Consider the following 25,047-nt stretch of genomic DNA (forward strand, 5'->3'; position numbering starts at 1 on the left):
TTTTCCGGACAGACCTAGTATAATGACCCAAGAAGTTGGTCAATTCTGGAACGGCAAAGTAAGTGGTTTTCTTGTCCGCATTCTTCCTGTCAACCAGTCTGGAAGAGGCTCACCATCATCCCCAATGCAGCTCTCTAAGAAGACACTACCAATTGATTAGAGCAGGCAGACAGGGGGTTACCTATTTGCCATCCTAGCCTAGTCTAACCATTTTCATTCTAAAAGCAAAGGAACATTGTGCTAAGAAACTTAAAGTGACTTGTCCAGGCAGATACATGGTTGCAAATAAGACCAGAACCAGCCTCCTGATTCCTTGTCCAGGACTCTTTTTACTGCTCTTCCTAATTCATTTCTGAAATTCAGTATTTAAATTTCCATTCTAAAGCAATCTGAATACAAGAAACAAACCTTTGACAGAGTTTTCACATTGATGCTCATGAATATAACAGTGAAATAAAAAATGACAGCTTTGAGTTGAGTGACGGACAGAGTTGGTTAGTCTATTATTTTTCAGTTGCGTTTATTTACCTAAGCCTGGAATGTGTCATGACTAGAAATAGGCAAAACTGATTATTTTAATTCCACTGTCCTAAAAAAGAAAATGAAAGTAGTCTTCATTAACAGGAACTGGGCTCTGGTGATTGCTGAGGGGTGGGGGACGTATAGAAGGGGGATAAATGGTAATGGAAAAAATTATAATAAAAAGAAAAGAAAAGAAACAGAAACTGGGCTCCAATCCAGTCCCAAAATAGCTTGAATCAACTTTTTAAAGGTGGTCTTTTTCTCATTAGTGGCAAAGCATTATTTTAAAAATGACTTGATCACTAAGTTTAAATTAGAGGAAAACATTTATTGGAAGAAATATGAAAAAAAGAGATAAAGGAGAGAAATAAACATCTATTTTAATATAAATAATGACCATTTCCTCACCATGGAAATTCCTGCATTTTGTTTTATTCTTTCCTTCACCTTTTAAAAAAATTAATTTCTTTTCCAATTATAGTTGACATACAATATTATATTAGTTTCAGGTATACAACATAGCAATTAGACATGTATATACCTTATGAAGTGATTATCCTGATAAGTCTTGTTACCATCTGACATTATACACAGTTATTACAATATTATTGACTATGCTCTCTATGCTGTACTTTACATCTCCATAACTATTTTTATAACTGACAATTTGTGTTACGCTAAGTGAAGTAAGTCACACGGAGAAAGACAAACACTATATGATTTCACCTATACATGGACTCTACAAAACAAAATAAATGAAGAGACAAAACGGAAACAAACTCACAGATACGGAGAACAAATCGGTGGTCACCACATGGGAGGCAGTTTGGGGAACAGGTAAAAAAGTCAAAAAGGATTAAGAACCACATTTTAGAATTATAATTTTCCAGAGCCTCTCTCTAAAGCAGTTTCCATACACCATAATCACCTTTGCAACTCAGAATACAACTGACTTGTCAGTTTTTACCTAGCCAATTGATAATTCTGTCTTGATTAACTCATTTTAGGCATACTATAAATGAAGCTGCCTTTGCGGGGGAAACCATCATCTGACACAATCAGAAATTGTCACTGGCACTGTGTGCATTACCCAAAGGAAACCAGGATGACAACTGGCAGTTCTGTTACTTCACAGAGTTAATCCAATTTAGCAACTATGTTACTTACTTAGAAGGAACCAGCAGTTGGTCCAGTGGCCTTTCCTTTCACCCCGAGAAGGTGAGCATGACTCATATTTGAGAGTAAAGAGAGGGAAGTAGCAAATACACGGAATCCTTCTCTTCAGTATGCACCTGCTACCGGGCACCGGGAAGGAGTAAGGGGCAAGGAGGTGTGGCTGAAGCAGCCAGGGGAAGTTCAGGGCCTGCACTGCCCCTGCTCCCCAAAAAACAGGCAGTCAATTCAAGGGTTCTTCTAGGGTCTGGATACACATAGAAACAATCCCTATGGGCCTCAGAAAAATCTTGCCACGAAATGATGCTTATCAAGAGAGCCCTAAAAGACTGGAGTGATTCTCACCTCAACCCCTTCTGTCAGTTGAGGTCACATGTGCTCCATGAATTGGGTCAAAAGAAGAATAAACTCTGTTCAGACCCCATTTTGCTAGCCCCGGCATGTATCCTTTAGGCAAACAGGAACGTAAACCAGTACTTCTCTAAAAATGTTTGTGAAACACTGGAATGCTCTGCAGTCTGGACTAGTCATTCCAAAAATTCGGAGATCTCTTCTCCTGCATCATTTTATTGAGTCATTTGTTTCAATCAGCCCACTTACCTGGAAAAGGGGACAAGCACCCCAGTTCACTTTGCAGAAATATTTTTAGAATGGTGTCTTCTATTACCATTCACAATTATTTAAAATACTTTAAAACACCACTGTTTACATAATAACAACCCACATTTCTTGAAAACTGACTGTATACTGGCTAATCCAACATAGTAAGTAAAGAATAAATTTGAGAGTTGGAAAAGACTTGATTTAGAAATCAGTTTTGTCATACTCTAGCCCTGTGAGTAAATTATTTATCTTTGAACCTAAGTTTTCTTTTTCTAAAATAATCTTAATAAAATTTATTTCACATCGTAGTTCTGAGGATCACATGAAAAACATAGAAAAAGCATAAAAATGGCTGACTTATGATAGAAACTAAGTAAATATTAATTTCCTTTCTCTATTTTGCTAGTAAAGACAATACCTGGTAAATAAATACTAATTTCCTTTCCCTATTTCCTTTTTTGGCTAGTAAAGACAATATCTGGCCCTGCCTGGTGTGGCTCAGTGGCCTGAGCTCTGGCCTGTGAACCGAAAGGTTGCTGGTTCAATTCCCAGTCAGGGCACATGCCTGGGTTGCAGGCCAAGTCTCCAGTTGGGGACATGTGAAAGGCAACTGCTTCTTTCTCTAACACAACAATGTTTCTCTCTGTCTCCTTCCCTTCCCCTCACTCTAAAAATAAGTAAATAAAACCTTCTTTAAAAATCTGTTAAAATATTTTCAAATGTTGTATGTGGTTTAAAATTTAAGTAACATGCTAATGTCTTATATATGCAACTGTACTTTATATTGCTAATTCAAAGCAACTACTCTTTATGTGATTTTACATAAAATATGAATGAATTATAATTCTGTGTAGTCACCTAGTTGAACAATTCAAATTGACACCACAATCTGAATCTCTTATTCCAGATATACATTGCAACTTTATTTCCCTTCTAATCAATCCCACTATGACAAGAGAAAAAGAGATCTGCCCTTTTTCCGTTAAATAATAGCAATATTTTATGGCCTTTTTTTCCATGCACTACTTTTCTTTTGTGTTAGATACAACATATCTCTCCAAATCTTATCTGTCTTCCAAAGCCTACTTATAGCCTTGATATTGCAAATATAGCAAGACAGTGTTAAGAGAAAATATGTACAGTCCTGCAGAAAGAAAGGGGGATGGGAAGAAAGGGATGTTTGACGCATCTAAGAGAGTAGACAGAAACAGTCTTATGGCCAAGAACAGCAGCAGGCTTATCCATCTGTCCATCATCAAACTGAGCTGTGCCCACCAGTTATCAACAGAAGGTGGCCGTGTGGGCATCACACTAAAATAGAATTTCTGTCATCAGGTGACAAGGTGAGGAGGGAAGAAAAGGATTAACTGTTTCAGAATCAATTTCTGGATTAGCATGATGTTTACAAAGAATTTCTGCATATTTCTTACTCATTGACTATAAAGCTTTTATTCATTATTTTGCTCATTCATTAAACATTTTGGAGGGCTTTGCAGAAACCAGGCACATGCTAACCACTAAGGATACAAAGTATCATTTCCTTAATTTAGGGATCCTGTTTCATAAGAGGGACAAATAGACAATTACAATACCGCAAGATGACAACTAATGTATATAAACACTGTGCTATGAGAACACAAAGAGAAAAAGTAATTAATTACACAAAAATATGACTACAAATTTGTATCATCTTTACACAGGGGCTATGCTAATTTTCTCTATAACATTGCAGTGCTGATATGTGCCATCAGAGTGAGACCAGCCACAGAAGAAGCATAGAAAATCCAAGAATGAACAGATGGGTCTTGATTAATTATGTTTGTCTTAGGGTGTAAGGACAGTATTGTCGCCTTTACATTCACTTACTGCAGTCTTTTTTTAAAGTATGTGTTTTTTTAATTTTATATGATTTTTAATCATATTAAGTCCATCTAAACATGTAAATTTCTATTTTCTATAATACCAGTATATTTGAGAATGTGATCATTGAACAATACAGGTAGATGTAGATATGGATACATATGCAGAAGTAGATACAGATATAGATATAAAATATAGAAGAGCTTCTTAGTTTCTGGAAACATTATTTATGACAAATTTGTTAAATTTTACAATGAAACATTTTCTTTCAGGCAATTTCCTAACAGAAAAGTGAATATAAGGCAAGCATTTATTGGCATTTAGCAAAACTAAGATGTTAATACAAATAAATCATCAGTGCTTTAGGACATACTATAAAGACTTCCTTTCAAATGGAGAAATGAATAAAGAATGAATTAAGGTACTCCCATTTAAACTAAAGTATAAACTCTGTTTAAACTTCAGCTTGAAAGTCCTATTCAAATGTTTACTGGCTGTGCTGTTAACGTGTCCTCAGAAACCTAACACTCACAACAGTTTCTGATGAAATTTATTAACTACTCTCTACGACAATTTGCCCTAGTCTCCTCTTGGTCATCTCTAGCATTGGCGTTCTTTGTTGTCCCTGAAGCCAAACAGCGCCCCGGAGCTCCATGCTCCAGGACTCCTCCATGAACCCTCCCACAGCCACAGGAGCCAATGGCACATTCCAAAACCTAGCACAAGCCTTCAGCTCGCCTCAGGTGCTAGCACCAGACTGACCCAGAGTTCGCTCAGCCTGGAAGAACCCACATAAAAAATAACAGCTATCACTCTCCCTACCTCTGTCCTAATGTCCTATTCTGGTGGCCACCAAAACTGAAACACTTTAACTCAAGAGACCATAGTCACATTGTTACTATTATGCATCAGTCTAACAAGGCATGAGAGACATTTATTGAAGAAAATATAAGATACAAGAAACATTGTACATAAGACAGTGATGCCTCAGTCCCCTTCAAAGTAGGGACCTCAGGACCTCACACAGTTCTCCCACTCACCATCAGCTACCCTATCATATTTTCCTGAATCTTATTGACAGCTGGAATCTCTTTCCTTTCAAAGGTGATTTTAGTTTCAGAAAAAGCCAGAAGTCACAGGGCACCAATCTGGGCTGTAGGGGAGATGAGTCACCTGTGTGATTTGAGGTTTCATCAAAAAACTCTGCATGAGACGTGACACATGAGTGGCTGCATTGCCATGATGAGGCTGCCAATCACCAGCTGCCCATAGCTGTGGCCTTCTGAATCACCCAAATAGTTTCCACAGAGAAATGTTCAAGCTTAACATAAAATTTGGTGTAGGTTCATTGCTCCACTCGCTCATTGTGAATGCCACAGCCACACAGTACACATGCTCACTCAAAGGCATCTACCACCCCCACTGACTAATGCAGTGAGGTTGTCATTGTTCACACATGCACATTACGGCCTACACTCCTTGGCGGCCAGGTTACATCAATGTTGTGCAAACCATTCTCGTTATAAAAACAATGGTTGTATTTTATCTAGGTGGACGTCATATATCATAAGAGCCGCAATGCCCATATATAAATATTTCCTTGATGTTTTTATTCTATCCATTTATAAATTCTATATAAGTAATTCCTGGTCACTGGTCTCAATCTGATTCTCGTATTATGACACTTAGCAGAGTTTCACATGCAATTTCACATTCACTGAATATTTTCTAGTGATAGTGGTGGCACTGGTAGTGCTGTAGCTTCTCTGTCCCACAAATGTTGTCCTATGAATGGACGGACACATTTTGCCCAAGACCTATATTATTTTCTTTGATTTTTCTCATAGATTTCTAATTATCATAGTTTTTTTCATTTATTGCATTTCTAAGATTTGCAAAGAAAAACTGATGAAAAAATAAAAAAGTAAATGTCCTCACAGAGTGAACTGAGTAATGACTCAAGTCCAAAGAGTCTAACTTACAAATGCTACAGAGAAAGTCACTCGTTAATTTAAGATCAAAGGCCTGTAAGCTAGTTCACATTAAATAGAGGCCAACAGAAGCATCAATTAGTGGGAGTTTTTAAAAAAGTGGATATTATTGTGAAAGAAGTGGTTTCTTTCTGATGGTGAAAGTTGTGATATCTCTAATAGCCAATATTCAGAAAAGAGAAATAAATCTTAAATAAACAACATGGAAAAGAGCTAGGTATCGCTCCATTTACAATTGTATCATGGTTCCCAAACTCCAGGAGCATACCAGTTTGTATAGTTCTGAGAAATGATTTTCTCTTAAAGTGTTGGTAGACATGGTAGCAATGCCCTGCCCTCTGCTGACATAAATGAATCTAAGCTACAATGTAGTTGAAGTACAATACAGACCTCCTAAATCTACTTCAAATACATTTAACTATTTGTAACACACTTCTGAATTTCAACTTAAGAACAAAATAAAAACCATCATTTATTCAGCATATACAAAATACTTGGGCACTTTGTCAATTTAATCCTTACTTCAATCTGTGAGATAATTATTGTTATTCTCTTTTACAGAGGAGAAAACAGGCCTAAAAAACTAATCTGCCCCAGGCATGAGTACTTTAATAATATTGTTTATTTGCATAAAAGAAAATGTCCTCTAAGCCCATCATTCCCTGATTTTCATACTTGGGGAACAATTGCAATTCACACTCAGAGAGCAGAGGCTCTGGATGCAGAATTTCCTTAACACGTTCATAAAAGCAGAGTGTCTGTCAGGGAGAGCCTGCATAGTATGACGTATTCGCACCTTCAGGAGCCTATGTAGATTTAGACACTAGGCACTTTCTTGGGCCCTTTTTAGAGAGTCTTGTTAGACTTGTAGATCTTATTTTTAATAACCCTTTTAATCTTTCTAAAATAGCCAAAGATCAAAGCTGCTGCTTAGCTTTAAGCTACACATTCTATATCTTCCATTTTAATTTGTACTTTGCAACCTTTTACTTAGCAAGAAATGCATTTTCCTTCATGAAGAAATAAAATTTGCCTGTAAGGAAAATAGTATTCATTTTCAATAAATATTTACTAAGTAACTACCTCTTTGAAATTTAAAGACGAAGCCTGAGGAGGGTAAAAAAGGTGGATGAGGTCTGGCCTGTGTCTGCCAGGGGCTTAAAACCTGATTATGAAGACAGACACGGTAGGAATCAGGGTTAAAATTTAAAATGGAGTCAAATGCTCCCTCCCCAAGGAGCAGATTCTGACACCATGCTCCTTCTCTCAGAGCAAGCTGTGGCTTCCCAACCTGAGAGAGGGGCCTGAAAACAATCTTCTTCTAAGAAAAATGTTAAAGACTCTATTTCTAGCAATAACTCTTCAGGTGCAGGGTGTGATGCAGAAGAAAGGAGGCTGTTTCAGAATTGACTTGAGTACACATTGAGACGTACATGCTTTTACAAACCATATAGCCCCTGCTCGCCCCTACCTTCCCCAGAATCACTGCTATAGGGAGCCCGGGCACAGACGGGAAGACATCATGTACCTTCAGAGGTCTTCAAATAGGAAAAGACTGAGAACCGCAATGTCTAACATGCTGCAGTTTTTCAGGTACAGCTCCTAATGACAGGATGGTGTATATTCATTTTTCTATGTGTTCTTATTTAATGTTGAACAAATAATATTTTACATAAAAATAGAGGTCAAGAGGGACTTAATTTGAGTAGCTGATTACCTTTGTCACTCATTAAGATAAAAGGCTGTGTCTTCAGAAGGCCTGAATCACCACAAAGTTGAGTTGCTTAGAAAGCAGTCTGCGATAAAAACAAGCATGAAGATGGTTATCTAAAGCAAATGATTTTACTTTATTAAAAGTCAATCTTTTGGGAATACTCCCATTAGCTACTATGGTTTATGCTCCCTAGATACCCAAAGTAGCAGCCTAATTCTCTTCTAACATAAAATACTGCAGGTATTTACTCTCTTTTCAGAAGACTTCATTCTCTTCTTTACTACTAACATAAAATTCCCAATGCCACAGCCTCCTCAATCTCTCTCAGCCCTCACTTTTACTACCTACTCTCCCATTTCAGATCCACCTGTGAAATGCATTACTAACCAACTGATGTGTCTATCTTATCCTCCATCCATAGGCACCCATTGTTCAGCATTCACATTTATGTGTTTATATTTAGCTGCTACACTGATCAACAAGTTGGATTGTGGCAGATGGCATCTTTCTTTTGAGTTCAGCTTTTTTCCCCTAATTACAGGAAGAAGTTTTTTTTTTAATGTTTATAGAACTCATAAAAATTTGTTACAAAAAAAAAGCATTTTTAAAATGAAAGGAAAAAAAGCTACTTTATTTTACCACATAAAAATAAGTAATAAAATTTTATTTTCCCATCAGTAGTTTTTCTATGTGTTTTTGTAACTCTTTATTTTGAAATAATTTTAGACTTGGAGAAAAGTTGCAAAAATAATACAGAGAGTTCTTGTATACTTTTCACCCAGCTTCCCTTATTGATAACATTTTTCATTACCATAGTATATTTACTGAATACTTCTATGTACATGTTGACTTTTTGTTCACAGCTTCTCATATTGAATGATAGCATAAGCATTTTGATTATTTAAAATTTTCAAAAACATTAATTTATCATCCAAGTAATATCCTACTACATCAATGCATTTTTTTAATCTATTTTTGCACTGTTAAATAATCAGATTACATGCAATTTTTTCTAATATTAAAAATCCTCATCAACACAGGTTATAATGTTTGGAAACTCTAACTTTTTTCTTCTTTTCTTAAAAGATTTTATTTAGTTTTAGACAGGGGAGAGGAGGGGAAAAAAGAGGGAGAGAAACATCAATGTGTGGTTTGCCTCTTGAGCACAACTGGAGGCCTGGCCCACAACCCAGGCTTGTCCCCTGACTGGGAGTTGAACTGGCAACCCTTTGGTTTGCAGGCCAGCACTGAATCCACTGAGCCACACCTAATTTTATAGGTCAAAAAATGTTCTCTCATTTTAAATTGCTATTTTTAGTTATTTTTGAAGGTGAACATTTTATGTGCTTATTAATCATTTTTATTTCACTTTTTAACTGTGTCTATTTATTTTTCACTATATTTTATTGATTATGCTATTATAGTTGTCCTGATTTTTCCCCCTTTGCTCCCCTCCACCCAGCACCCCCCGCCCCCCCCGTTCCTCAGGCCATACCCCCACCCTTGTTTATGTCACAGGTCATGTGTATAAGTTTTTTGGTTACTCCCTTCCCTATACTGTACTTTGCATCCCCATGACTATTCTGTAACTACGTATTTATACTTAATCCCCTCACCTCTCATGGATTCTCCCACATGCTCCCTCCCTTCTCTTTATCTTTAACCATAGGCATTTTAATTATGATGTGACTTGGGATGGACCTCTTTGCATCCCTCTGGTTTGGGAATCTCTGTGCTTCCTGGACTTGCATGTCAATTTCCTTCACCAAATTAGGGAAGTTTTCTTTAATTATTTTTTCAAATAGATTTCCAATTTCTTCCTTTTTCTCTTCTTCTGGCACCCCTATGAAGCAAATGTTGGATTATTTAAAGTTGTCCCACAGACTGCTTAAACTATCCTCAATTTTTGGATTCTCTTTTCCTCTTTTTGTTCTGATTGGCTATCTTTTGTTTCCTTATATTCCAGATCATTGATATGATTCTCAGCTTCATCCACTCTACTGTTGTTTTCCTGTAAATTGTTCTTTATTTCAATTAGTGTGGACTCCCGGTCAAGATGGAGGCATAGGTAGATACACTTTGCCTCCTTGCACAACCAAAAGAAGGACAACAACAAATTTATTAAAAACAAAAAATAACCAAACTGCCAGAAAATCAACTGTATGGAAGTCCAACAACCAAGGAGTTAAAGAAGAAACATACGTCCAGGACAATAGGAGTGGTGGAGATGAGTAGCTGGAGTGGAGAGGATGCATGGCAAGGCAGTGGCTGGATGACCTGGTAGTCCCACATTTGCCCACAAATAAACTAGGAAGAACAGCTGGGGAATGAGACAGAGTGTGGAATCCAGGGTTCCAGCACAGGGAAAAGAAAGCCTCAAAACCTCTGGCTGTAAAAACAGGTGGGGGATGTGGCAGTGGGACAAACTCCCAGAATCACAGGAGAGCTTGTTGGAGAGAACCACAGGGTCCTAGAATGTTCACAAACCCACCCACCTGGGAATCAGCACCAGAAAGGCCCAATTTGCTTCTGGGTAGTGGGGGAAGTGACTGAAAGCTGAGCAAGCAGCATTGTTTCCTCTCGAACCCTGCCCCCACATGCAGTGTCACAATGCAGCAACCTGGGTTGCCCCCACCCTGGTAAATACTTAAGGCTCTTCCCCTTACACTGTAACAGTTGTTCTGAGACAAAGAAATAGAGTCCAAATGAAAGAACAGATCAAAACTCCAAGAATAGAACTAAGTGACGAAGAAATAGGCAACTTATCAGATGCAGAGTTTAATACACTGGTAATCAGGATGCTCACAGAAATGGTTGAGTATGGTCGCAAAATGGAGGAAAGAGTGAAGGCTTTGGCAAAGTGAAAGAAAGAAAAATATACAGGGAGCCAACAGTAAAGGGAAGGAAACCAGGACTCAAATCAATGATTGGGAGCAGAAGGAAGAGACACTCACTCAACCAGAACAGAATGAAGAAATAAGAATTCAAAAAAATGAGGAGAGGCTTAGGGACCTCTGAGAGAACTTTAAATGTTCCAATATCCGAATCATAGGGGTGCCAGAAGGAGAAGAGGAAAAGCAAGAAATTGAAAACTTATTTGAAAAAATAATGAAGGAGAACTTCCCCAGCCTCGCAAAAGAAATAGACTTCCAGGAGCTCCGTGAAGCTCAGCGAATCCCAAAGAAGTTGGACCCAGGGAAGCACACATCAAGGGACATCATAATGCAGTTACCCAAGATTAAAGATAAGGAGAGAATCTTAAAAGCAGCAAGAGAAAAGGAGACAGTTACCTACAAAGGAGTTCCCACAAGACTACCAACTGATTTCTCAAAAGAAACCTTGCAGGTAAGAAGGGGCTGGCAAGAAGTGTTCAAAGTCATGAAAGGCAAGGACCTACATCCAAGATTACTGTATCCAACAAGACTGTCATTTAAAATGGAAGGGCAGATAAAGTGCTTCCCAGATAAGGTCAGGTTAAAGGAGTTCATAATCACCAAGCCCTTATTATATGAAATGTTAAAGGGACTTATCTAGGGATAAGAAGAAGATCAAAAACTATGAACAGTAAAATGACAACAAATTCACAATTATCAACAACTAACCCAAAAAATAAAAACAAACTAAGCAAACAACAAGAACAGAAACAGAATCAAGAAATGGAGATCAGAGAGGAGAAGGACGGGGAAGAATGGAGGAAAAGGTACAGGAAATAAGCAGCATAAATAATAGGTATAAAATAGGCAGGGGGAGGTTAAGAATAGCATAGAAAATGGAGAAGTCAAAGAACTTATATGTACGACCCATGGACATGAACTAGCAGGGGAATGCTGGGGGGTGTGGTAGTGCAGGGTGGAGGGGAATGAAGGGGAGAAAAAAATTGGGACAACTGTAATAACATAATTAATAAATATATAATTTTTAAAAAAACAATTAGTGTATCCTTGGTTTTTGACTGGATCTTTTTTTATGCTGTTAAGATCCTCACTAAGAGTTTTGAGCATCCTTATAAACAGTGTTTTGAACTCTGCATGTGATAGATTGCTTATCTCCATTTTGTTTAGCTCTTTTTCTGCAGTTTTGATCTGGTCTTTCATTGGGCCTTGTTTCTTTGTCTCCTCATTTTGGCAGCCTCCCTGTGTTTGTCTCTATGTATTAGGTAGAGCTGCTTTGACTCTGTGTCTTGGCAGTGTGGCCTATTGTGTTAGGTGTTCTATAGGGTCCAGTGGCAGAGCCTCCCCATCACCCAAGCTATGTATTCGAGGTACATCCTTTGTGTCGGCTAAGTACAACCTCTTCTTGTAGTTGAGCCTTGGTTGCTGTTGGCAGGTCAATGGGAGGGATTTGCCCAGACTATTTCACCTTTTATAAATTATTCATTTGGGATCTTTGCCAATGTACTTATGTTTATCTAAATGTATTAACAATTTTTGTAACCCATACAAAAAATAGGTAGTGTGGCCTATTGTGTTAGGTGTTCTATGGGTTACACATTATCTAAATGTATTAACAATTTTTGTAAAACTTGCACATTGAGAATATTAAGCTTTGGGTTCAATGGTTGCCAATATTTTTCATTGTGATCATATTTTAATTATTTGTTTTGTTTTCACTTTGATAACACAAAACAATTTTGTCAATTGAAAACACAGATAATGTTAACACATTATCTAAATGTATTAACAATTTTTGTAAAACTTGCACATTGAGAATATTAAGCTTTGGGTTCAATGGTTGCCAATATTTTTCATGGTGATCATATTTTAATTATTTGTTTTGTTTTCACTTTGATAACACAAAACAATTTTGTCAATTGAAAACACAGTATCTCTTTTATAGTCACAATTTGTAATGAAAAGATATTTTCATACAATTAGACTTTCATCCACTAACTCAGAATTTCTCAAACTGATACCCACCCACTGTTGGGAATTAAGGAGTTTTTTCCTTAATAGAAAGTCCATACGTGGTCCTGGACAGGTAGATCAATTGGTTAGAATGTCAGCCTGATATGCCAAGGTTGTTGGTTCAATCCCTGGTCAGAGCTCATACAAGAAACAACCAGTGAATGCATAAATAATTGGAACAACAAAGTCGAAGGAAAGTGATGTTTCTCTCTCTCTTCACCTCCCCTTCCTTCTCTCTCTCCTCCTCAATAATTTTTTTAAAAGGGTCCATAGGTTATTCAAATTTGACAAAAACTGTTACAGGTAAAAGGTCAAAGGAAAAATCTCAAGTAATAATGAGATGCCATGTCATACAAAATAAAATGTTCATCTAAGGGTCAATTTGCATTTTATGTTCTCTAGTGTTAATTATTTAATACCATTTTAATGTCTTATATTCATAACTAAAAAATGCTATACTAAAAATAATTTATTTTTTATTATTACAAACTGAAAATCGGAAAGCTATATTACACCTCAGCAATTCCAAGTTACTTTAAAGTCCCCAAACACCCTAAGCTTTCTTTTAATGACTTACTGCTCTCTTTGCCTGAAACCTCTATTACTGCATCCTCACCAAGGAGAAAACTCCTGGGCCTTATTGTCATTCCCCTCCACCCTGCCACCCCTTCCTCCCAATATTGCCTTAATTAATGCATTCTCCACTGACTTTTTCTCTAGGTGCACATTTACTGTTGCATATTAAATTTGTTTTTAACAGTTTCTCCCTCCCTGTCAGTAACCTGAGAACAGGAGACAGTCATCACCGTAACCCCAGTGCCTAGTAAAGTTCCTAACATATATAGGAGACATATTAATGTTTATAAAATGAACTGTGTTTTTCAAATAAGGTAAAGCACTTCTGGGAGACTTATAAGAAACTTGACTTTGTTTTATGAATTATATAAATGATACTGCAAATTCATCTACCAACTCTGCCATCGGTTCTATCTCATGGAGTCCACACTTTCACTTCAGCACTACCAAATGCTTTCTATTCAGTTACATGACTCAGGGAGAGAGGAGCACCTTTCTCAGAAAGGTGATTAATCACTCGTTTTAAAAATTTATTTCTGAACTTCCATTCAAGTTGGTGGCATAGGTAGACATGGCATGACTCTTTGCACAACCACACAAAAATTACAGCTAAATTATAGAACAATCATCACTTAGAACCATTAGAAATCAGGTTGAGTGGAAGCCTGTGAACTATGGAATTAAACCTCACCAATCCAGACTGATCAGCAAACTGGGGCCATATCTGAGACTCCGTCAACTTGGCTAACACTGTTTGACCCACCTCAAAGATCCCCAGAGATTCCACCCCACCCAACTTATGGGCCCACTCAAGCTGTTTTCCATGTGAATGGCTGGTTGTGGCTATTGCTTCACAACTGCCTAAATCCTTTCAAACAAGCAATAGTTGGCCTCAGTAATTCCCAGGAACGGCACTAACAGCAGCCAGTCTAGATTCACAGCTTGGCTTTGCCTGGGAATCTCCAAGCCCAGCACAAGCAGCTGCCATACCAGATTGCTTTATAGCTCAGGCAGGGTAGCCCTGGACAAAACACAGGTAAGGGCAGAACTTGGCCTTCACCACATCGGAAACCCCAAGGCCAGAGCACCCAGTGGACAGCTACAGACCATCACCTTGTCAGACCATCACCACTCTGGCCCTGCACAGCTCATCTTCCACAGAGGGTGGATGTTGGTGATAAATGGTCACAGCCAATCCTTGCAGCAGACTGGCCTGGGTAAATTCCTCCCATTGATCTGCCAACAACAACCAAGGCTCCACTACAAGAGGAGGGTGTACTCAGCCCACATGAAGGGCACACTTCAAGTAACGAGATAGGGGAGGCTGTGCCACTGGACCCCATAGAACACCTAACACAATAGGCCACACTGCCAAGACACAGAGTCAGAGCAGCTCTACCTAATCACGGAAACAAACACAGGGAGGCAGTTAAAATGAAGAGACAAAGAAAAAAGGCACAAATGAAAACCAGATCAAAACTGCAGAAAAAGAGCTAAACAAAATGGAGATAAGCAATCTATCACATGCAGAGTTCAAAACACTGTTTATAAGGATGCTCAAGGAACTTAGTGAGGACCTCAGCAGAATAAAAAAAGATCCAGTCAGAAATGAAGGATACACTAACTGAAATAAAGAACAATTTACTAGGAAACAACTGTAGAGTGGATGAAATCGAGAATCAAATAAAAGATATGGAACATAAGGAAGCAAAAAACAGCCAATCAGAACAAGAAGAAAAGAGAATCCAAAAAAAATGAGGATAATATAAGCAGCTTCTGCAACACCTTTAAGAGGTCCAATATTCACATCATAGGGGTGCCAGAAGAAGAAGAGAAAGAGCAAGAAATTGGAAATCTACTTGAAAAAATAATTAAAGAAAACTTCCCTAATTTAGTGAAGGAAATAGACATGCAAGTCCAGCAAACACAGAGAATCCCAAACCAGATGGATACAAAAAGGTCCACTCCAAGGCACATCATAGTTAAAATGCCAAAAGTTAAAGACAGAGAAGGAATCTTAAAAGCAACAAGAGGAGTTAGTTACCTACAGGGGAGTTCCCATAAGACTGTCAGCTGACTTCTCAAAGAAATTTTGCAGGCTAGAAGGCATTGGCAAGAAATATTCAAAGTCATGAAAAGCAGGGACCTCCAGCCAAGATTGCTCTACGCTGCAAAGCTATCATTTAGAATTGAAGGGCAGATAAAGAGCTACCCAGAAAAGAAAAAACTAGAAGAGTTCACATCACCAAACCATTATTATATGAAAAGTCAAAGGGACTTATTTAAGAAAAAGATCAAAACTATGAACAGTAAAATGGCAAAAATACAAATTTATCAACAATTGAATCTAAATAACAAATGAAGCAAACAAGAAGACCAAAGACAGAATCATGGATACAGAGAGCATTTTGATGGTTGCCAGATGGGAGAGGGATGTGGAGGAATGGGTAAAGAGATGAGGCGATTAAAAAGTACAAATAGGTAGACATAGAATAGCCGTGGGGATGCAAAGTACAGTATAGGAAATGGAGTAACCAAAGAATTTATTTGCATGACCCACGGACATGAACAATGGTGTGGGGATTCCCTGAGGGAGTGGGGGGTGCTGGGTGGAAGAAGGAAAAGGGAGAACTATCAGGACAACTGTAATAGCATAATCAATAAAACATAATTAAAAAATTTATTTGTAATGTTGAAATATTTTCAAACTTATAGAAGAATTGAAAGCATAGGGCAAAAAATCTATTGAATATGCCTCAACCAGGTTCATTAATTTTTATGACTTTGCCATATTTTATCTCTTTTTCTACTACATCACAAAAACTTTTTCCTAAATCATTTGAGTTATTTGCAGAATCATGTTCTTTATATCTACATACTTCAGTATTCATTTCCTAAGACATTCTCTTATGTAGTCACAGTTCATTTATCAAATTCAAGAATATAACATTTATATAACACTTTTAGGTAACATACAGTCTTTTTCATTTTTATACAATTATTTCCATAATGTCCTTCAGACAATTTTTTTTCTGATCCAGATACAAAATTACACATTACATGCAGATAGCATATCTGTTGGTCTTCTTCATCTAGAACAATCCTTCACAATTTGTTTTTCAAGACATTGAAATTTTTCAAAAGTCCCTTTGGGTCTGTCTGATGTTTCCATGTGATTAGATCAGGGTTGTACATTTTCAGTGGGAATACAATATAAACCAATGTTGTGATTTTCTTAGTACATCACACCAGGAATCAAATTTCAGCTTATCCCATCACTGATGATACTAATTTTGATCACTCAATAAGGTGGTGATGGTCAGGTTTCTCCATTGTAAAGTTACCATTTCTCACTTTGGAAATAATAAGAAATCTCTGGGGAGATGATATGATAATATATCAGTATATTCCATTCCTCTTAAAAATTTTTAATCCATTGAATGTTCTCTGAATCAACCACAGTGGTTGCCAAATGTTGATTTTATACCTCAATTATTCCTTCTACATTTATTAGTTGATATAACTATTCTTTTCTCTGAAGATTCTTTTCCTTGATTAGTATTTTTATTCTTAAGTATATCCAAATTAAAGACTTTTTCAAAGTGATTTTTAAATCACTTTGAAAATGTTATCACATTTTTCTTATATTTGCATTTTCATTCTTACATGTTAAAATGCCCAGGGCTGACATTTCATATTGCTACACATAACCATTTTTCTACTTCATAAAACTTTATTTGAAACTTCTGAGTCTTGCTTCAAATTTCTAATTATAATCCAATATTAAACTCTCAATGTTCTCTGTCTTGCTGTGGCAGAGTCAACAACTGGCCATCGCCTGAGGCTTAATTAACACAAAAAGACTGGACTAGTTAAAATAATATTCAGATCCCTTAGGCCAAGAGATATTGTCCTATGTTGGAGAAGGCACTTTGGGTTCCAATACCTAAATGACAATTTCCTTATTAAAAGCATCCAGCTCACTTTCTTCTAATTTTATACTTCTTTGGCATCTTTCTGTCCTTATTTTTACTTCCCAAGCTTTCTCTCCCACAGGAAATAAAATGTGCTGACAAGCTGACATAACTATTCTGGTCTACTTGGCAGTTAATGTCCTCATAGAGACTTGAAAATTGATGTTCTGGTTCATAATCAGACTCTTGTAAATTTGGTTAGAAGGAATCAATTTGCTTGGGCTTGTTAACTTCTGGGTGACCACATAAAAACCCAGCTTCTGAACCTGAAAGCTGCGTGTCAGACTCTGGACAATGAGGATCACTAAGGAATGATACACACACTGTAGCACCAGGCAGGAACGGCCATTCAGGTTTAGCAATACAATATTTTACTGACCAGTTGTGGATATTACATGAGTTAATATACATATTAAAGTGCTTGGAATATGATGGACTCTCAATAAACTGCCATAGTTCATCTTTCTTATTTTTTTTAAATCAAATGTAACTTAACAGGAGAAAAATTCCAAGTCTGAAAAATTTCCCAATGAACTGAAATGATACTAAATGTTTCCCTGCTACTTCCTAATTTATCCCTAGCCCTTCCTTTTTCAAAGAACTTTCTTTTTAATGTTTTCTCATTCGCACAGCTCTCTTTTGCCATTGTCTTCACAGTTTATCATTCAATAATGCTTAGGGAGAGGATTAATGCAAACAAAAAATAATACCTAAAAATAACTATGTTCTGAGAAATAATTTATTAAGATCTGTGCTCTTATGTAAATCACTTAACCTTTCTACATGACTGTGTCATTAGTCAGTAACTATACTCTTTGGTCCATCCTACAATCTCTCTTGGTGTCCCTTCTATCTCTAATATCCATAAACTATTTCACTACTGAGTCTTCAGGACTTAGCACAAAGCATGTGTTCCATTTATGTTTACAATAATGTAATTTAATGATTAGATAGATGTATTCAAGACTACTATTCTGTTCACACATATCATAAATAAGCTCAATTTTTACAATAAAAAAATGAAGATCAGTCACTAACTTGCTGTCTATAAAGTTTAAAGTTCTGGTTTAAAGAAACATGACTGAAAAAAATTTATTGAGTGATGGTAATGAGTAGACACTAACATAGTCTTCCTATGCTAACCTCAACAGCATTATGATGAGTGAGTGAGTGGATTGGTAGATCAATTGATAAAGTACTTTATTTATACAAAAAATATAACTTGCTAATTTTTTTAGAGCATAAATTCCTGCCCAGGTTTTTTCATTTGGCTTTATTCCCTACTTATCAATGTTCAGAACACTTTGCTCACAATAACTAATTTCAAAAATCCATCCCTCTGGAGTTTCTGTCATTTTTAATAAGTGATGACATCTTTCAATATCTATCATAATCACAATACATAAGAGGAGCTTCTATTTGTGGCTCCTTGGTTTTATAGCGGCATGTTTACTTTCTAGAAATTAGCTTTCTATCTCACCCATTCCAATTTTGTGACTAAAAAATAATTATAAATTATATATTTTCCATATCTTTCATATTGGTTAAACAATTTAACAAATTGAGGATATTTTAAAAATTCAATTGCAACCTATTACTGCTGGTATATAGCAGAAACCAGGACAACAGTTTGAAAATTACATACTGAGTCAAGAATGGAAAAACTTGAGCTTACATAAAAAGCTTCATTGTCTTTCCCACTAAACCTCACTGTTCTAAAATTATATTTCGGTTTTGTTTCTTCCTTTATCCACAACCACTGTGTCCTAAAGGAAATTATTCATATTTTCTAGACTTCATTTTCCCTCAATTTAGTTTAGTTTAGTTTAACGAACATCACAGACTACTTGCTGTGAGCAAGCCACTATACCAGGTTCTTAGAAGTTAAAGATTAATAAAACATATTTCCAAGTCTCATGAAGTTATAGCCTAATTAGTACATTGTTTTTGCTTTTCAAAGCCTCTGCCCTCATTCTCATTTTAATCACACTTGCTCTACTTTTACCAGTTTTATATTTTGGGGTTTGATATATTACTGTTCTAAGATGTTTGAAAAATCACTGGTCTGGAAGAAGCAACAGACATTTAAATAATTACAATACAGTGTTATCAAGGTAATAAATGTATAGGCTCAACCTGGGTTCTTCAGAACACAGAGCCTAATACAAAAGGGTGTGATTAGTGGAAAAACAGTTAGGAAAGAGGTAGCAAAGTAGGAAAGGGAGGAGAGTCAGTCCAAGATTCACTATTGAATTGGCTGGCTACCCATGCCCATGGCTGTATAATCAGTCTTATAAATCACCCTGATAATCTCCAAGGGAAAGAAAGCTGGAAGCATTTATCCATTACTCTGTTCTTCATTGGTCAAGGGAATCCCCCAGAGCATTAACTCCTCTGGATTTTCACATGCTTGAGTGACGAACACAGTCCCAGGGGTGTCCCATGCTACTTCACCATCAATTAAAGCGTCCACAGTGGTAGAGTAAGGGAGTGGGAGGGAAACTGCACAGCCCTGAGGAAGGCACTGTCAGGCTGTACCTGCATAACGATGGGCAGCATCTTCACAAAAACTGTTGTTGCAGTTGCGGCTGGGAAAAGAGGTAAGGCAAAGAACAGCTGAAGTGGAGCACAAGAAGCATCAAATGTAAGTAGAATAGAGTAGAGAACGATAATTCTTCCTGTAGGAGAGGAGTCAGGAAAAGCTCCACAGACATACAATTCCTCAGAAAAATTCATAAAATGGCCAAAGGAGATGCATAGTCCAGACAGAAATTTCAAAAGCCAAGATGTATTTGAAAAATTATAAGAAAATCAGCGTTCTTGGAGTTGCAGTGGCAATAGATGAGGTTAGAGAAGTGGACTAAGCCCAAAACATGATGGATTTTAAAAGCCATGCTAGGAATGTAAATTTGGTACCAGAAAAATGGTCAGTCATTTGAGGGTTTTAAATGAAATTTGGGAGAGGGTGTAATGGAATAATACTGATTAACATTATTACATTTGTGAAATGAGAGGCTGGATGTGTGAAAAGAAAATAGGAAATACCAAAAGGTAGAATATTGCCTTTAGATAGATTATGTTATGTTAAGGACATAAATGTAAACCACTACTTAGAAAATACTAAAAGGTATATAGTTAGACTTCCAGTCAAGATGGCAGCATAGGTAAACACGGCTTACTTCCTCACAAAACCACAACAAAACCACAACTAAACTACAGAACAAACATCCTTCAGAACCATAAGAAATTGAGCTGAATGGAAGTCCTACAACTATGAAGTTAAGAAGAAACCACATCAAGTCTGGTAGGAAGGGTGGACACATGGAATGGGCTGGCCTCACACCCATGTATAGCAGATAAAAATCAGGAGGGGTATCTCAGGAGCGATAGGTCCCAGCCCCACACTAGGTCCCCCAGCCTTAGGTTCCAATGGCAGGAAAATAGGTCTCCATAAATTCTGGCTATAAAAATGAGTGGGATTGAAGCTGCAGAAGACAGAAACTGCTGAACCCCCTGGCAGATCATTTTAAAAGGGCCTTCATATGGACTTACTCAGTATTCATTCCCTCTGTGCTCCAGCATAGAGGCAGCAGCTTGAAAGTCACCAGAGACATATGGGGAGGAACTAGGTCGTCTGGCATCAGGGCAAGAGCTGAGGGTATAGCTTTCTCTGACAGGAGTGTTGGCAGAGACCATTCATTGTTCCTTTTCTGAGCCATCACCACAGAGCCAGCAGGCAGGCACCATATTTGAGAATCTATCAACCTGGCTCACACTGTTGGCCCCACAATGATGATATCCTGAGGCCCCTCCTCACCCCACTTTTGGGCTCGCCCAAGCTGTTTCCAGTGGCTTTTCCATACAATGGCTTGTCTTGGCTCATGCTTCAGATTTTCCTAAATTCTCTCAAACAAGTATATCTGGCCTCAGTAAGCCCCAAATCTCTTGCTAAGTGGTCCAGGCCTGGCACTTTTTACAGATTTGCCCCACCTTGGCACCTACAGGCCTAGCACAAGTAGCAGCCATCTGCAGATCGCTTTGTAGCTTATGTTGTGTGTCCCAGGACAGAACATAGGAAGTGGTTGACCTTGAACATGCCAACAGCAATCAAGGCCCAATTAAAAAAGGGAGGTATACACAACCCACATGATGGGCATACCTTGAGTACCCAGCTTGAGCAATAGAGAAGTCTGTGCCACTGGATCCTACAGGACACCTACTACATTAGGTCACTCTAACAAGCTTGGAAGACATAGCAGTTCTACCTAACACATACAAACAAATACAAGGAGGCTGCCAAAATGAAGTGACATAGAAACATAGACTGCCAAATGAAAGAACAGAACAAAACTTCAGAAAAAGAACTAAACAAAATGGAGACAAACAATCTACTAGATACAGAATTCAAAATACTGGTTATAAGGATGCTCAAGGGATTTAGTAAGAACCTCAACAGCATAAAAAAGATTCAGTCAGAAATGAAGGATACACTAATTAAAATAAAGAACAATTTACAGGAAATCAACAGTAGAGTGGATGAAGCTGAGAATCATATCAGCAATTTGGAATATAAGGAAGCAAGATAAAACCAATCAGAACAGCAAAAAGAAAAGAATCCAAAAAAAAAAAAATTAAGGATATTGTAAGAAGCCTCTGGAACAAGAACTCACTACCAACATTTGCATCATGGTGTGCAAGAAGGAGAAGAGAGAGAGCAAGAAATTGGAAACATATCTGAAAACATAATGACAGAAAACTTCCCTAACTTGGTGAAGGAAATAGACATACATATCTAAGAAGCACAGATAATCCCAACCATGACGAACTCAAGGAGTCACACACCAAGACACATCATAATTAAAATGCCAAATGTTAAAGACAAAGAGAGAACCTTAAAAGCAATTAGTTACCTACAAGGGAGCTACCATAAGACTGTCAGCTGATTTCTCAAAAGAAACTTGCCAGCTAGAAGGGACCAACAACACATAAGTCAAAGCGATGTAAAGCAAGGAGCTACAACCAAGATTATTCTACCCAGCAAAGCTATCACTTAGAATCAAAGGACAGACAAAGAGCTTCCCAGACAAGAAAAAACAAAAGGAGTTCATCACCATCAAACTAAGTATTGTATGAAATGTTAAACGGTCTTGCTTAAGAAGATCAAAGCTATGAACAATAAAACTGCAATAAATACATATTTCTCAACAATTGAATCTAAAAAACAAACTAAGCAAACAAGCAGAACAGAAACAGAATAATAGATACAGACAATGTTTTAATGACTGTCAGATGAGAGGGGGCCTGAGGGTTGGAGAAAAAGGTGATGGGATTAAGAAGTACAAATTGGTTGTTACAGAATAGTCATGCGGATATAAAGCACAGCCTAGGGAATACAGTGGCCAAAGAACAAATACGCATAACTCATGGACATGGACAATGGTGTAGGGATTGTCTGAGGGAGTAGGGGGTTCTGGGAATAAAGATGAGGTCTAAGGGTGAAAAATTGGAACAATTGTAATAACATAATCAATAAATTTTTTTTATAAAAGGTATCTGGCTAAGAAGCCAATTGAGGCAATATACTAGAACACACAAAAAATTAAGCCCTGGCTGGTATGGCTCAGTAGATTGAGTACCAGCCTGCGAGCCAAAGGGTCACTGGTTCAATTCCCAGTCAGAGCATATGTCAGGTTTGCAGGCCAGGTCCCCAGTAGGGGGTGCACGAGAGGCAACCATACATTGATGTTTCTCTCTTTCTTTTTCTCCCTCCTTTCCTCTCTCTCTGAAAAAAAAATGAATAAGTTAAAAAAAAATTTAAATTCAATCAATCCAAAAGTCAGGAGAAAAGAGCAACAGAATGAAAAACATAAGGAACAGAAAAAAAAATAGCAAAATAGTATGTTAATAATTATACTAAATATAAATGTACTAAACACTCACAATTAAAAGGACAAATCAATGCAATATGGTTGAACCTCACAGAAATTATGCTGACTGAAACTGAACACCAAAGACTACATAGTGAATAATTTAATATATATGAAAGTTTAAGTCAAACAACTTTATATTGATAGAAATTAGACTAGTGGTTGTCTGGGGCAAAAGGTTAGAGCACAAGACTGACAGTGTGAGCTGGTCCCAAACATTAAAAGTTACAAGAAGAAAAGGGTTATAGATGGAAGGCCAGAGGAGCAAACCATTAATTTCTGTCACAGCTACTAAGGGAGAGAGTCAGGGTTTTATCTAGATTATTTTCCAAGCCTGTCAACTATGACATTATATGACTAAGTTTTTCATAAATCCTTTCAATAGACACCTTAATATGCCAAGCAAAGGGGAGAAATTTCATCCAGAGCAACATGGACTTGATATGAGTACCACAGGAAGCATGTGGATATTTAAGTAACACATTAGGTTCTATTTTTCCTTAAAATGAAAGAAGTGAGTATGGAAAGTGAGTGGTGGGAAATGGTGATCTATAGCTGAACTTCATATATTTTCTCTCCAATAGCTTTGCCTTTTGTGTGCCCTTGTGATTTAGTACCAGTTCCTGAATCTCATATCTAGAAAGTTCTCTGGCTTCTATCAAGGCAATTTTCATCCTCTTCAAGTGTTATCTGGGTGTGAAGATGAGGCAAGACAGGCAGAATATCATCTGTAGAAAAATGAAGTTTTAAAATGAGGAAAGATGAACATCGTTCATATAGAGAAGACTGAAATGTTTCCACAGTTGCTAAAATCCAAAGCACACTCTCCATCTATGAGTTCAAACAAGCCCACACACATTTATTAGGTACATAGTGTGTACCCAGTATTCTGGTCAATTAGAATGTATGTCATTCACTTCCTGAAGAATTCAGCAACTGGTGAAAACATTTTTTTCAACAATAAAAGGTGACATGAGTGTTAATTATTATTTATGAATCTATTAATATACAATCTTTGGTCAATGAGTCAAACATTAAGAATTCATTTTTAGTCTAAATATTAAAGCTTCATTCTATATTAGCCCACTCCAGAAATATATGGGTAAATTTAGCAACTATTTATTGAGCACCTACTATGAGCCATGTATTGTGTGCACTAGGTTCAGAAATGAAATAAAGCATAGTTCTTGCCTTCAAAAAAATAAATAATTCACAATCTAATGATGACAATTTGATTAGTGCTATAGTAGATGAACGCAATTGGCACAGCAAACGTCCTTGTAATCTGGTTTGTTTCCTTCACATTTTTCATTTTTATTTCTTCTTAAGAAGTAAACAGCAAAATAGCTGAGCAAGATGCTCAAGTAATAGCAAGAACCCTGTAGAGTTTACGCCTGAGAGATTCTAGAAACATACCAGCTCAAATTTTTGTCACTTGATAAAATGTAACACACAGTTTCAAATTACTTTATAGAAGATCAAATGTGTTGGTTGCGGAGACATATCAGTTATTTTCTGTCGGAGATTTCAGGCTGCTGCCTGTAAACTAGCAGAGATACTGCATTGTACTAAAACCAACAGAAGTGGATATTGAAGGCAAGCACAGTTCACTGACCTTTGCCATCTAGGAGCACAGCAGTTGCATACTGTTGATTTGCCATTCCACTCAGGAAAAAAAAAGAAACACATATATAAATACTGTCTTAATACTGTTGGTTGGTTGGTTAGCTACTTTTCAAAAAGAAAAAAAAAGCAAAGATACTTATTTATATTTATTTAGATATTTAGATACTTCCCAAATTT

At 37.1% G+C, this 25,047-nt stretch overlaps 1 protein-coding gene and 1 pseudogene across 1 annotated transcript in view; both read right to left on the reverse strand.

The window, feature by feature from the left end:
- Positions 1–25,047, reverse strand: part of SLC44A5 (solute carrier family 44 member 5) — a 309,363-nt gene that overhangs the window by 240,759 nt on the left and 43,557 nt on the right. The window lies entirely within an intron of this gene.
- On the reverse strand, positions 3,962–4,057 carry LOC129065664 (uncharacterized; annotated as a pseudogene).

Source organism: Pteronotus mesoamericanus, unplaced genomic scaffold (assembly GCF_021234165.1).
Source record: "Pteronotus mesoamericanus isolate MK-2021 breed Mesoamerican mustached bat unplaced genomic scaffold, CSHL_Meso_final contig_181, whole genome shotgun sequence".
Lineage (NCBI taxonomy): Eukaryota > Metazoa > Chordata > Mammalia > Chiroptera > Mormoopidae > Pteronotus > Pteronotus mesoamericanus.